This window comes from Strongylocentrotus purpuratus, unplaced genomic scaffold, assembly GCF_000002235.5.
Source record: "Strongylocentrotus purpuratus isolate Spur 01 unplaced genomic scaffold, Spur_5.0 spur5_scaffold_17, whole genome shotgun sequence".
Lineage (NCBI taxonomy): Eukaryota > Metazoa > Echinodermata > Echinoidea > Camarodonta > Strongylocentrotidae > Strongylocentrotus > Strongylocentrotus purpuratus.
Genome location: NW_022145602.1, coordinates 10,760,571 through 10,775,576, shown reverse-complemented (window position 1 = coordinate 10,775,576; position 15,006 = coordinate 10,760,571).

Below are 15,006 nucleotides of genomic sequence, written 5' to 3'. Positions count from 1 at the left end.
CTGGGAATTTTACAGAAATAGTTAAAGTTTATGAATGCAATTTCGACCAATCAGATGGCTGGATTTCTTAAGTGAGGTATATAACGCATTTTGTATTGGTGTTATCGTCTCTACTCCTTTCACAAAATACCCCTTGGGCAGTAAAAACAGCATTCATTTTGAACAAACAAAACGGACGAGTGATAAGCCAATAGCCTATTTTTTTTTTTTATTTAATTCTATTTTCTCAGACAAATCTCCAAGTCAGACAATAATCGGCTTTAAATTCAGATGCGGTACTAAGGTTAAGATCAATCGTCTAAAGAAAGCAATGCTAGAGAAAAAGTAAAAAAGAACAATAATAACGGTTAAAATAATCTCGATAACCCCTGGAAGCATCACAATACTACTGCCCCCCCCCCCCTCCCTCCCCCTCATAGGGCCCTGCAATCGTTTTATTACCCCGGCTTTAGCCTAGCTAACTCGAAGAGCTTAATCATGCAAGGATCGTTTATCAGGATTCGAGTTTATTTCACTTTCAATGGAGAAATTGTCTTTAAGAGAGATAATTTCTAAAATGGAATGTAGCCCTTTCATTTCATTTCATAAATAACCTCTTAAAGAAAATTCTATGAGATGGAATGTTCCATCTGACTATGAGGGCTTTTTGTGCTCTTTGAAAGGAGCACACAATGGGGGCAGTGGACTTTTACTTTCAAGGAATAGATTAGAGTTTTTATCGCTCTTGAAGCTCAAATAGCCCTTTCATTTCATTTGAGAAGTAAACTCTAATCCATCCCTTGAGATTTAATTTGCGCTGCTCTTATTGGCCCGAATTCAAAAACCAAGGTTTGTCGACAAACCTCCTTTGTGAATTCGGGCCATTGTGTTCTCTTTTTAAAGATAATTTTTAAAAAGCCCTTAGATTAGGTAGCAAGTAGCAAAACACTAACAGAACTAATTTTATTTTTATTATTGCAAACATGAAACTTTAATTGGACAAATTTATCAAATTCAATGCTTGGAAACATTCAAAGTAACGATTATTATCAATAATTACAAAACGCTTATATACAGCCCCGTCATAGCACCTGAAGTGAAGAGCTTTCCGAACGCTGCTGAGAAGAATCATTGTACTGTTCTAATTTAGGCAAGTTATATCCATCAAAAGGTTTTTCCCGCTGATAATCAAATAATAAGGAAAAAATCATGAACGAAAATGTTTTTTGTAGGGTAGTGAAACGCTTATTACACGATTTATTTTTTTGACAGAAAAATAAAATAAGATGACCTAAAATTACTGTTTAATTGCTAAAGGTAAAACCAGTTTTGGAAACGCCCCCTCTCAAAAAAGGAAATGGAAGCTCTTGTAACCAATCATGTAAAATAATATGTTTTTACTAATACGTGATGATACAAATTTTGCCGGGAAATCGCCTACTAATTGCTATATTTGGTAAATTGATATATCTATCTGGACTGGATAGTCGCGTACTCTCATATACATCTTTCTGAGTACAGAGTGCTTGTAACTTTACCCAAGGCTGGGTCAAATTTCTTATCATTTTGATGATTCCAGAACCTTGCAGTACATACCAATATTTATATGCGAGATGATCAACCTTTTCTGATCGATTCCACAACGTGTCTTCACAATGCAATCGCATGACCAGAACTGGTCTATACCTGTAATGAAATAGCAAGCTAGGGTTTATTTTCGGAATACTAACCTTCAAAATCGTATATGTATTGGTTCTCTCTACAGAGATCACAGCGCCTCCTTGTGTTTTTAATTGAATACCCCCAAAGTTCGCATACATTTTAGTTCTTACAGACTGCATCGTTTATTATTATCATCATTATTATTACTATCATCATTATCAATATCGTTATCATTCATATTGTTATTAGTGTTAAAATTTAGTAGTAATATTGTTATTATTGTTTTTTGATGTTGTTGATGTAGCTACCATATTTATAACTATTATTAGAATATTGGGGGCTGTTAGGGCTATATAGGGGTTGTTTGGTGCAGATTCTTCTAAAAGCACCAAATTTGGCCCAGAGGTAGATTATACCATACGTTTACGATTTCTGCCGGACGCCAAGAAGGGCGCCCTCTGGGTATGCCATAATGGGCAAATCCAAAATGGCCGCCATCTGAGTTAAAGGTCAAGCGTAGCTCCAAAAGGAAAAGCGCTTGTATGATAATAGTTTATATATTTATGGAGTTTTCGGGGTCAGAGAATATGATTATGATGTGCTTGTATCAATTACAGGTCTCCTTGGGGCTGTCATGCTGGCCATATTGGCCAAATAAAAAATGGCCGCCATCCGAGTTAAAGGTCATGCGTAGTTCTAAAAGGACAAAGACCACTATGATAACATTTGATAAATTCACGAGGTTTCCAGGGTCGGATAGTCTGATTATGATGTTATTTTATCACTTTTATGTCACCATCCTGTCCTAAGGCTACAATGAAGTCCATTTCCTGGTTGAAGAAGATGAGGGAAGATGCGCCAAATTCACACGTGAGTGGGTATAAATCTTGGCCTGCTTCGATATGTTTCATCATTAACTTTCCTCTGTGAAATGCACAATAAATTAGTTTTCAAGGATTGGCAAGGAAAATAGATGAACAGTAGAACAGCTTGTCCGATTTGTTTTTGAAGCATTATATTCGAAGACCCGGACAGCTTTATCTTTATTATCCATATAAATAACGTCTATAGTCACTCTCAGATGGAAGATAATACCAATGCGAAATGCATTAAAGCAACGTCTAGACATAAAGGTCGAATCTCAACTTTATATTTCTTATTCTTCTTTTACATTTCGAAGCGTTGCATGGGATCTTAATCCTGTTTTTCTATGCATACATCAATGCCCCCATTTAGGCATACTTTGAATCTGGTCGCGCTTCGAAAGGTTTGTGGCCTAGCATTTTGTTTATGTTGATGATCAAATAAAGAAAGCACCCTTTATAGATCAGGTAGAGGGTTAAAAAAAAAAGCACACAGTAGGAGCCGTGCAATTTAAAATATCAAGGGGTGGGTAAGAGTTTATTTCCAAAAATTGAAATGAAAGGGCTATTTTATTTTCAAGAGTCCTTTCACTTCATTTAAGAAGATCTCTTTATATCTTAGAGAAACTTCTCTTGAAAGTCAAATAAGCTCGAGAGCATCCTGGGGCTCCGCCCCAGAACCCCAGGTAGGGGCTCTTCCAGGCCCCTAAAGCTGTTTGTACGGATCCATTAGAAAGCAAAATAAGCCCAATAAATAATTTGTATATATATATATATATATATGTATATATATATATATATAGTTCTCCTATGCAAATTTCCTCTTTGAAATGCATAATAAATCGTTTTCGAGGGTTGGCAATGAAAATAGATAAACAGTAAACACAGAACATGAATAAAGAAATAAACAGCTTGGTCGATTTGTTTTGAAGCATTATATGCGAAGACCCGGACAGCTTTATCTTTATTATCCATATAAATAACGTCTATAATCACTCTCAGATGGAAGATAATACCAATGCGAAATGCATTGAGCAACGTCTAGACATAAAGGTCGAATCTCAACTTTATATTTCTTATTCTTCTTTTACATTTCGAAGCGTTGCATGGGATCTTAATCCTGTTTTTCTATGCATACATCAATGCCCCCATTTAGGCATACTTTGAATCTGGTCGCGCTTCGAAAAGTTTGTGGCCTAGCATTTTGTTTATGTTGATGATCAAATAAAGAAAGCACCCTTTATAGATCAGGTAGAGGGTTAAAAAAAAAAGCACACAGTAGGAGCCGTGCAATTTAAAATATCAAGGGGTGGGTTAGAGTTTATTTCCAAAAATTGAAATGAAAGGGCTATTTTATTTTCAAGAGACCTTTCATTTCATTTAAGAATTAACCTCTCTTTATATCTTAGAGACACTTTCTCTTGAAAGTCAAATAAACTCGAGAGCATCCTGGGGCTCCGCCCCGGAACCCCTGGCAGGGGCTCTGACAGGCCCCTAAAGTTGTGCCATATTGTATGGATCTATTGGAAAGCAAAATAAGCCCAATAAATAATATATATATAATATATATATATATATATATATATATATATATATATATATAGTTCTCCTATGCAAACTTTCCTCTGTGAAATGCATAATAAATTCGTTTTCGAGGGTTGGCAATGAAAATAGATAAACAGTAGAAAAAGACCATGAATAAAGAAATAAACAACTGGTTGATTTGTTTTGAAGCATTATCTTCAAAAAATCAGACAGCTTAAACTGTATTATCCTTAAAAACAATCTCTCTTACATGTCAAGTTTGGCGCTATTTAAAACTCAATGATCTATTACATTGAATTAATCGTTAAGAATCATTAAAAATAATCATTGAATAACAAAGAAGTATTTTGATATTTGCACTAACCTAGACAATTTTGATTGAATTTTGAAACTTTGAAACGCTACTATTACGACTACTCATATTATCGCTTATTTAGGAGCGCTAAAACAAAAGTACCATAGTTCTTACAAAATCGCAGAATTCGAAGAGAAACTTAAAATGTCTACGTTATCAATTAACATACCACTACAATAAATTTCACTCTCTTTTTTCAAGATATTGGCACACAAAATGCTGGACTTAGCTCATGCTGCAATTATAATTATAAACCTTTAGTTCAGTCAGGAATCACATGACGTGTACAAGAGTGTTCGACGGGTCCGCCCCCTGGCACTACTACTACTACTACTACTACTACTACTACTAATAATATATATATATATATATATATATATATATATATATATATATATATATATATATAAATTTAAATGGCTTATTCACCGGCTGGCTGAGTCACCGCTTAATATGTTCTCACGAATTAAGCACCCCCCCCCCCCCCCCCCCCACTCTTGCCGCTGGCTGGATCCGCCACTGTGTAAGTCCCCTCCTTTGGGAAATTTGATGATCTTAACATGCAAGGTGGACTCGCACCACGAAGAATATATAGACAGTTTTATAGTGTTTCTCTTAATAGGCCTACTAGCTAAATTGGCTTGACTAAATTAATTGGTAACATCATTTAAAACAAAATTTAATGAAAGTTATATTTCGTCTTCAATAATCGTTAAAGGCAATATGAAATTAATAAATATAATATTCATTTATTCAGCCTAATCAATGCCTGGCTAAATAAATTTAAATTATAGTTTGCTTTAATTTAAATAGTGAATGACTTTAATAGACCTACTAGATAAATTGGAATAGTTTGAACATATTTGTGACTTATACCCAGTAAATAAAATCGATTTATCGATCTGTAATTGAAAAACAAGTCAGAAAAAATCTTGGAACCAGCGGGATTTGAACCTGCCATCTACTGCTTGCGGGGCAGCGACTAGATAAATTGGCTTGACTAAATAAAGTAATAATCCATTAAACACGCGTTTTGGTTGATACAATTTTGAAAATGTTTTTTCAGAGTAAAAAGTGTCCGTGGATCCGAGTCCCTGGGGAATTGGATCACGATAATACCGATAATCATTACTGTTATATTAATCAGATTCTCTGACCCCGAAAACCCCCCTAAATATATAAACTTTTATCATACTAGCCCATTTCCTTTCATAACTACACTTGACCTGTAACCCAGATGGCGACCATTTTGGATTTGACCAATATGACCAGTATGGCAGCCCCAAGGAGACCTCAACTCGATGAAAGAACATTATAATCAGATTCTCTGACCCCGAAAACCCCCATGAATATATAAACTTTTATCATACTAGCCCATTTCCTTTCATAACTACACTTGACCTGTAACTCAGATGGTGGCCATTTTGGATTTGACCAATATGACCAGTATGGCAGCCCCAAGGAGACCTCAAATTAATGAAAGAACATTATGATCAGATTCTCTGACCCCCAAAACCCTATAAATATATAAACTATTATCATACAAGTGCTTTTCCTTTTGGAACTACGCTTGACCTTTAACTCAGATGGCGGCCATTTTGGATTACCCAATATGGCAGTCCCAGGGAGCGCCCTTCTTGGCGTCCGGCTGAAATCGTAATAGTATGGTATAATCTACCTCTTGGCCAAATTTGGTGCTTTTAGAAGAATCTGCACCAAAATATCCCTAACAGCCCCCACTAGAAGTAGTAGTAGCAGTAATAGTAGTAGTAGTAGTAGTCCTAGTAATAGTAGTAGTCCTAGTAATAGTAGTAGTACAAGCAATACATGGGTATTCGATTAACCCAGATGCAGGAAGTTTAATAGTCCCGAGACTTTACATGTATAATGCACTTTAGACATAGTCGAGAGTGTATCAGGACAATAACCCCCTGGCCAATCATACCACCGGAAATTTACCCCCGGAAAACTACCCTCGATACCCCCCCCCCCCCCCCCCATGTCAACCACCCCGAGGACAATTACCTCCTCCCCCCCCCCCCCCCCGTGGATGATTACCCCCAGAGGACAGTTAGCCCCTCCTTTTAAAATGACCCCCTAAGACAAATATCCCCCCCCCCCCCCATACGAAAAGGAGCAAATGTCGGCGGAGCAATCGTTGGCTGAGCAAATATATGGGCGTAGTCCAGAATCTGGCCTATTTAATTTCATTTTGATATCCACCACACGAACGCTTCCTCTCCCTACTTACTTGCTACCAGCCGAAGATGGCGTGATCATTAAACTAGGACGCCTGGCGAAAACGGGCTGGTGCGCATGATTGTGAGTTTGTTGGTAACGCACTCTTCGACGGCTGGAATTAAGTGTGTAGGTAATTATAAAGAACCGGGCGCGTCTTATTTTTTCGTACCACGGCATTGTCGGCGTGCAATTGACGTCGGAGCAAATGTCGCTGTGGTTTTTTCCAGAAGAAATGGATAAAATAGCTTTACTTTCCCATATTGTAGTATGCTACTAATAACAATGCAAATTTGATGATGTGATTTTTTTTTCGGTATTGATTCTGAAGAGAGTGAGAAACAGTTTTAACTTCTTATATTATACAGTACCACAAGTTTTTTTTTTTAATGATATGATCTCCTTTTTTTTCAGAGGAAATATTGAAATAGAGAAACAGTTTTGCTTTCTCGTATTGTATTATGCTACAAGTGATGTGATCTCTTTAATCTCCTATCTTTAGCTTTTTTTCCAGAAGAAATGGATAAACAGTTATACGTTCTCATGATATTATATTATGCTACTTAACAATGCAAGGTTGATGATGTGATTTGTTAGTCTTCTGAGGAATTTCTGAAGAAATTGAGAAGCGGTCTTACCTTCTCACATTATATTGTGCAACAGTTTTCTCTTTTTTTTTTTAATGATGTGATCTCTTTATTTTCTCGGAATAAATGTTGAAATAGAGAAAAAGTTTTGCTTTCTCATATCATATTGTGCTACAAATTTGATGATGTGATCTCTTTAATATATTATTCTTGTGGTGTTTTTCCCGGAAGAAATGAATAAATAGTTAATCATTGTCATACTATAATTATGATGCTATATAACAATGCAAAGTTGATGATATGATTCTCTTATAGTCCTCTGAAGAAACTGTGAAGCAGTCTTACCTTCTCATATTATATCGTTCAACCCTTGTATATACTACTGATAGCATTTAAAGATGAAGTTGAGTTCTGGTCATGCGATTGCATTGTGAAAGAAACGGTGTGGAACCGACCAGAAAATGTTGATCATCTAGCATATAAGAATTTGTGTGTATTGCAAGGTTCTGGAATCATCAAAATGATAAGAAATTTGGCCAAGTCTTGGTAAAGTTACAAACACTTGCACAGAAAGATGTATATGGGACTACACGAACACGTGGCGTAAAAAGCCGGCCCCCGATTTTTACGATGTTACATGCATATTTAGAATATGAAGGCATTTGAAGAGCCATGCTTTTCAGGGAACATGTCTTAACTGATGTTCTTCCACACTTGCATAATAAGAATGAGTAATGCTCAAAAATTATTTTTCACCTCTTCCCAGAACTCAACCTTCTCTTTAAGAGAAAGTATTTCATTATACTCAAATGTTAATAAGTTCAACTTTAATATTTGGGGGTATGGCAAATACCTCATGCTCTGTTCGAATGCCTCTATACGTGTATGCTCAAAACCATCTTGACAGAAACAATTTTGAGTGTTTTTATTTTATCAAGTTACCCCGTGGCATTTTTTCTGTTTACTTGTACCTCAATTGAAGTCGAGCAGGCTGTTGAGCACCAGTGATGCATGGGCGGTGCCCTGTCGATTTCCCGTGGTTGGCGGTCGATTTTAGGTCGAAATTGTGCGAAATTGGGGAGCTTCTCCGGGCGGCGTCCCGGCGGTGACCGACCGATGACCCCCCGATTCCCGAGTGGTATCCCACCTGCCACCGGCTGATTCTAAAGAAATTCGCCGGCGGCCGACCGTTGATCGGCGGGGCACCAAAATACGCTCGGTGCCAGGGCGTTCGACGCCCGGGCACCGACCACCAACCTAATCGAGCATTCGCCGTCGAGCGGTTTAGGTCAAAAATCGAAGCCGCTAGGTCAAAGGCTGTAGACCGATTTTGGACTCGCCGCCTATAGTGACCGACCGATCTCCCAGCGGCGACCGGGCGGCGACTGTTCGGCAGCCTTTGACCTAGCGGCTTCGATTTTTGACCTAAATCGCTCGACGGCGAACGCTCGATTAGGTCGGTGCCCGGGCGGCGCCCGAGCGAAATTGGCTCAAAACTCGCCGCCCGGCCGCTAATTTTTTTCTTCCCCAGCAGGTTTGCCAATGCTAATATTTCCGGTTATCTGATTTGCTAATATGTTACGTCATTAGCAACGACGTAACCGTTAGGGTGAGTGATAGTTGGCTCAATCGTTTAGGTCAGCGGAATACAATCTTAGAGTTGTGGGTTCAAGTCTCAGTTTATTCCGTCGTTTGCCCTTTTAAATAGTGAGGCAAAGCAATAAAAAAATCAAAGTCTAATTGTTTGTGACCTCTTTCCAAGCTGCTAATGACGTAGAACATATCAGCCATTGAGAAGGACGGAAATATAAGAAATTACAAACCTGTTTGGGAATGCTAATTTCGCCGCCCTGCCGCCGAGCAGGCTACTTTTAGGAGTTGTGACCATAGCTTAAGATGTGAATAATAGGGACTTTTAGATTTTGCACGTCGACAGCTTTGACTGCAACGTGTGGCGTCATTTTAAGGCACTGCGCATGCGTCACGTCGTCTCAATCGGCGATCGAGAATGCGTCAACCTTGATTTTCCTAAATCTAGTACGGTAGTAGTATGCCGCGTGCGCATAAAATATACAGTTCCTCAGGTAGACAAAGGAACATCGATCCCTTCCCTGCTTTTATGTTAAAATGTGTAGAACAGGTGTCACATATGCATATTCACCTGTTCTACACATTTTTACATAATAGCAGTGAAGGGATGTTCTTTTGTCCGTCATGTTCATAGTGTTACTTCCTGCATGCATGTTTATCGTCGAGTGCAATCTAAGATTTCTAATAATATTGTTGTCATCATGGGCAGTTGAGTACGTTGACACGCACGATCAGTCGGCGTTCGTCGTGTTCTCGTCTACTCAATCTAAAAGTCCCTATTATCTACCTGCTGAGTTCAAAACAAGATTTCCGAACAAAGGTCAATCGCACATTTATTTGCATATGAATGGTCGCAATCTTGCTAAGAATTTTGACAAAGTACAGCTGCTCTTGGATTCTCTTGATCGTTTCTTTTTTTTCTGTTGTATGTATCAGTGGAACTTGGTATAAAGTAGTAATTCACCTCCTTTGTACGACATTCCAAATTATTCACCAATACGCTCTGATAGATTAAAGGGTAGAGGAGGAGGGGTTGCTTTCTATATCAACAATGCTTTTTCTTTTAAAGGTATTACAAAGTTGTGGTATGGTGTCATGAATTCGGTTCAAATTAACATATTGGAAGCATATGCGTTCCTACAATATACATTGAACGTTGTCGCGGTTGAAATCGAGTCTAAAGTTATGAAATTGTAAATAATAAACTTTCTATGTTGTATAGCTCCCTCTCAAGGTCAAGATATTAATTTACCTATGAAATAATGTTTCATGACTAAAATCGACCGATTATCTATTCCCGTTTGGAAATTATATATCCCAACTACATAATCTGAGATTTTCATGGTCGCAGCTACCATTGTACGGCCATAGGCGCTATTTGAAATTTATCAAAATTTACCGGGAGCACCGGTAAATTTTTATATTCAATTTTTATCAAAAACAGAAGTGTTTTAGGGACTAATTTTTTAGTGCTTATAACACATCCACAGGGGCACCAAATATATCAAAATTGTAAAGATTCACTATCCACCCAATTTTCAAAATTTCCCAAAACTTTGTGCTACCTTTAAACTTCGCTCTGACCTCTCTTTCCATCATATGAGTGCGGAGTTGATCTCTATTGAAACTATTTCCCGTCTTCCTGGAGAGAAAAAAAAATGACGTAATCTGTGTCGTATATAGACCTCCAAATAATGACAAGAAAGTCTTTTTTGATGATTTTGATAACCTCCTTCACAAACTAAATGTAGAAAATAAAAATATATGTTTCATGGGGGACTTCAACATTGACTTGCTCTGTGACAACGATATTACTGCTGATTTAAATACAATGTGAAATGTTCATGCTATGTTTTTCTACAATTACAAAACCAACAAGAATAGATATGAATACTAGTAGGGCCTACTTTATTGATTATAATATTTACCCATGCTTCTGATAATAACATTGAAGCAGGGATCATTTATTCTGAATTTCAGGTCACCTACCCATTTTTTTGCTCTTTTCCAATTTTATTAAAACTCAAACTAAAATGAAAAACGGCTGAAGCTCGTAAACTTACAGAGGATCATATTGGCAAATTCAAAACTGTTTTGATGTCTTAAATTGCAATGAAATTGATATTGCATATCAGACATGTTTAGAGACGTTAACAAATATTTTAAATATGAATAGGCCTATACCAAAAGTCCAATTTAAATCTCGCAGAAATTTACCAAATATCCTTGGATTACAAGAGGAATTTTTAAATCTATTAAACAAAGAAATAAGCTATAAACAAAAAAGCTAACATCGTATTATTATTTATTCATTCATTTATTGCAACCATGAGTTAGATTTCATACAATTAAAAGGCAGGCATAAAAATGGTTCACAATCTAGTTATATATATATATATATATAAATACTTTTTACAATAAAACTGTATAAATTGACACTTTAAATACATAGATATGAAGAAGAAGAAAAAACAAACATTCAAGAGCAATCGCATTTAAATATACTTTTAAGGTACATGGGACTTCACAGGACCAATAATCACTGACATCAACGTATTGTTCAGAACAATTAAAATTGAGGAAGATTTTGAAAGAAAGAGAGAGACAATAAACCCAAATTGAATGTTGGTATAATGCATTATTCGTAAAAATATATCCAGTCAAATGCAATTGATATCAAATTTGTTACATTCTAAATCATTTTAAAATTCATATAATAAACAAGTGTGTAATTTATAATAAAACGTCTACACGGCACTTCAATTCAATAAAAAATTGGCAATAATTATTAATAATTAAATTGAATACCCTATACAAAGCTTGAATACAAGTACCCCCAGGTTTGATACTAATTAATCGGTGTCGTATGGAAAGAAGCAGGAATATAGGCAATATAGAAATTAGTTAACACATATTATTCGTATATCAAATAGAACGTATTATACCAAACTGTTTGAAGAGGCAATTGATTGTTCCTCCAAGTGGAAGATAAATGTTATTCTGAAAAGGGGGAATGCCCGGCCCCCCCCCCCCCCACTCAGTGTTATTTAGGGTACGCATATGCGTGTTCCAACCGACCCCCCCCCCCTTCAGCAAAAGTCCGGTGTGTAAAATCAATACGGCTCGACCTTTTTCTTTTGTATACGAGCCTTTTTCAGCACCCCCCCCCCCCCCTTTCAGCAAAAGTCCGGTGTGTAAAGTCAATACGGGTCGACCTTTTTCTTTTGTAACGAAAAGGACATTTTGGCAACACGCATGGGGTCCGTCCGTTCTCGGAGTGGGGGGGGGGGAATGTTTCTCATTCAACTGTGTTTAGGCACGATGGTATCACTGTTGAGGACCCACATGACATTGCAAATGTTTTGATAATTATTTTTCAAACATAGGTGTTGAACAGGCTTCGAAAATCAAAGGATGTAGCAATAGTTTTCGTGATTCTCTTTTTGATTCCTTTGTAAATAGTTTTGCTTTAACCCTACATATCCAGTTGAGGTTTAATGAGGATTGTTGCATCACTCAAGTTCAGTCATTCAACTGGACAAGGTGAGATGAATACACATTTGCTGAAAAATATAATTGGAAGTATAATTAAGCCCCTCGTTTACATAATCAACTTGTCATTGTTTTCTGGTAGTTTTCCTTCAATTATGAACATTTCGAAAGTAATACCCATCTATAAGAAGGACGATGTTAGCTCATTCAGTAATTATCGGCCTATCTCAATAGTTTTATATTTTCCTAAAATATTAGAACGACTGGTTTATGATAGATTTTTGACTGACAACAGTTTACTTAGTAATGATCAGTATGGATTTAGGAAATTTCATTCAACGGAATTCGCTATTATAAAATTATATGATAGGGTATCATCTGCCTTAGCCAAACACGAGCATGTTATACTTTTCATGGATTTAAGTAAGGCATTTGATACCCTCGATCATGACATACTTCTACACAAGCTTTACCATTACGGGATACGAGGTGTACCTTTAAATTGGTTTCGTAGTTACCTTTCTTGTAGAAGTCAATATACAATATTTAATAATGCCAAATCGACCATGTAATCAGTTACGTATGTTGTGCCCCAGGGCTCTATTTTAGGTCCGCTTCTATTTTTGATTTATGCTAATGATATCTCTAATGTCTCGTCCTTACTACATATTATTTGCTGATGACGCTAATATTATAAAATTATCTAACTGTTTAAGTGCAATATATTATCGTTGAATTTGGGTAAAAATAACTTCATCCACTTTAAAACACGTGCTCATACTGAACAAACTAATGCCCATTAAACATACATGTAGATAGCATCTCCATTCAACAAATGAAAAATCCCGAATTCCTAAGCATTTATATTGATGAGTGCCTGTCTTGGCACGAACACGTACGTGATCTGTCTGGAGTTTTGTCTCGTTATATTATTGGTGTTATGTACAAGTTAAAGCCTTTTGTTCCACTTTGTATTTTGTTCATTATTTACAATTCTTTCATTCATTCACGTATTTCTTATATGAGCCATTAATAGATTAATCAATTTTAATAGATTTTTCGATTTTGAAATGATTTGTTTTTTGAATGGTACAATTTCTCAATTGATTTTTTTAATGATATAATGAGAAATGTATCTTAACTTTTGTTTATAATATATATGTACCTCGTTTATATATTTCGTTTTATTACGTTGAAAAATGCAGAAATACAATCAAACAAACTTCGGTGTATTGATTTTTTGTTAATGTTATTTATTGGTATATAATGATCGACCAGCAGCACAAAGCTAAAAGGATCAATTTACCAAAAAATACAGTGATGTATATAATTAAATACATGTACAATAGTATAAACATATAGTAAATAAATCAGTAACATAATGAAAATACCAAATAATTGTATTTCGTTCGTGTATATACATTATGTACTAGCAGGATATATAAAAGAGCAGGGGAAGGTATATATAGCTCATGAAAGCGAGAGTGATAGAGCGAATAAGGTAGAAAGAGAGAGGATGAGAGAAAAGGGGAGGTATATTGAGAGAAAGGAAGAGAGAGAGAGAGAGCTAGAGAGAGACAGAGAGTTTGAGAGAAAGCAGAAAATGAAATGAACATAAGTAGACAATCATATTATTCCTAATTAAAAAAAACTACATATTGCCTGAATAAACAACCTGTAATGCATGTATTACATGTAATACATTAATTATGCAAATTAAGAAAAGTCAAAATTCGGCAAGACAATAATAATCATCATACAATAAATGCAAGAAGAGAGAACATGTAAGGTTAAAAGAAAGGGGAAAGAAGGAGAGAAAGAGAGAAAGAAACAGAGAAACAGAGAGAGAGGAAAGAGGGAGAGGGAGAGAGAGAGAGAGAGAGGGAAAAACTACGAGTAAATAGAACGATAACTGTAATACAAAGAAAATAATATACATAGACCATAGGATCAAGGCATGCAGGTTGAAATAGTGACATTGATTTATTTATTGACTCAAAAATTTCGATTTTAGTCAACGCCCGGTTGCCGCACTCCTCAACGTTATGATGTCATGAGTGTGTCGTATTCGTCATGCATATTATCATTATTTATCATTGTTTTATTTGGCAAATCAAGTCACATAAATACAACATTATAATAAACATGAATTGAGACAGAATCAAAAGAAATCATATATAAATATTGCAGCGGCAGGTGCATCCGGTCGAGTTGCCCGGGTAAGGAAAAAGTTAACCAAATAACTGTGATCCACAGCTAGACCTTTCCTCCCCACACCCGACCAGACGCACCTGACATTGATTGAAACAAAGCTATAAAATTTCCCGCGCGCGCGCCACTTTGAATGAGCTCAAATCACGTGCCGGTACTGCTGGCTACAGTTACATTTATTTACCTGTATATCGTTATTGCCCGTGAAACCGATATTCATTGAATCACCCTATACTAGCACTCCTTTAAGGGGGTAACCATTGGGCTTAGCGTTAGTTAAGAGGGGTGTGCGCATGAGGGTTTCACAGACCACTAACGTTCAAAAGTAGACTACATAACGAAAGTAAATAGGTAGAGAGAGAGAGAGAGAGAGAGAGGGAGAGAGATAGAGAGAGAGAGAGAGAGAGAGAGAGGGGGGGGGGGGGGAGAGAGAGAGAGAGGAGAGGGGTAGGGGAGGGAGGGAGGAAAGGAGAGAGAGCGGTTT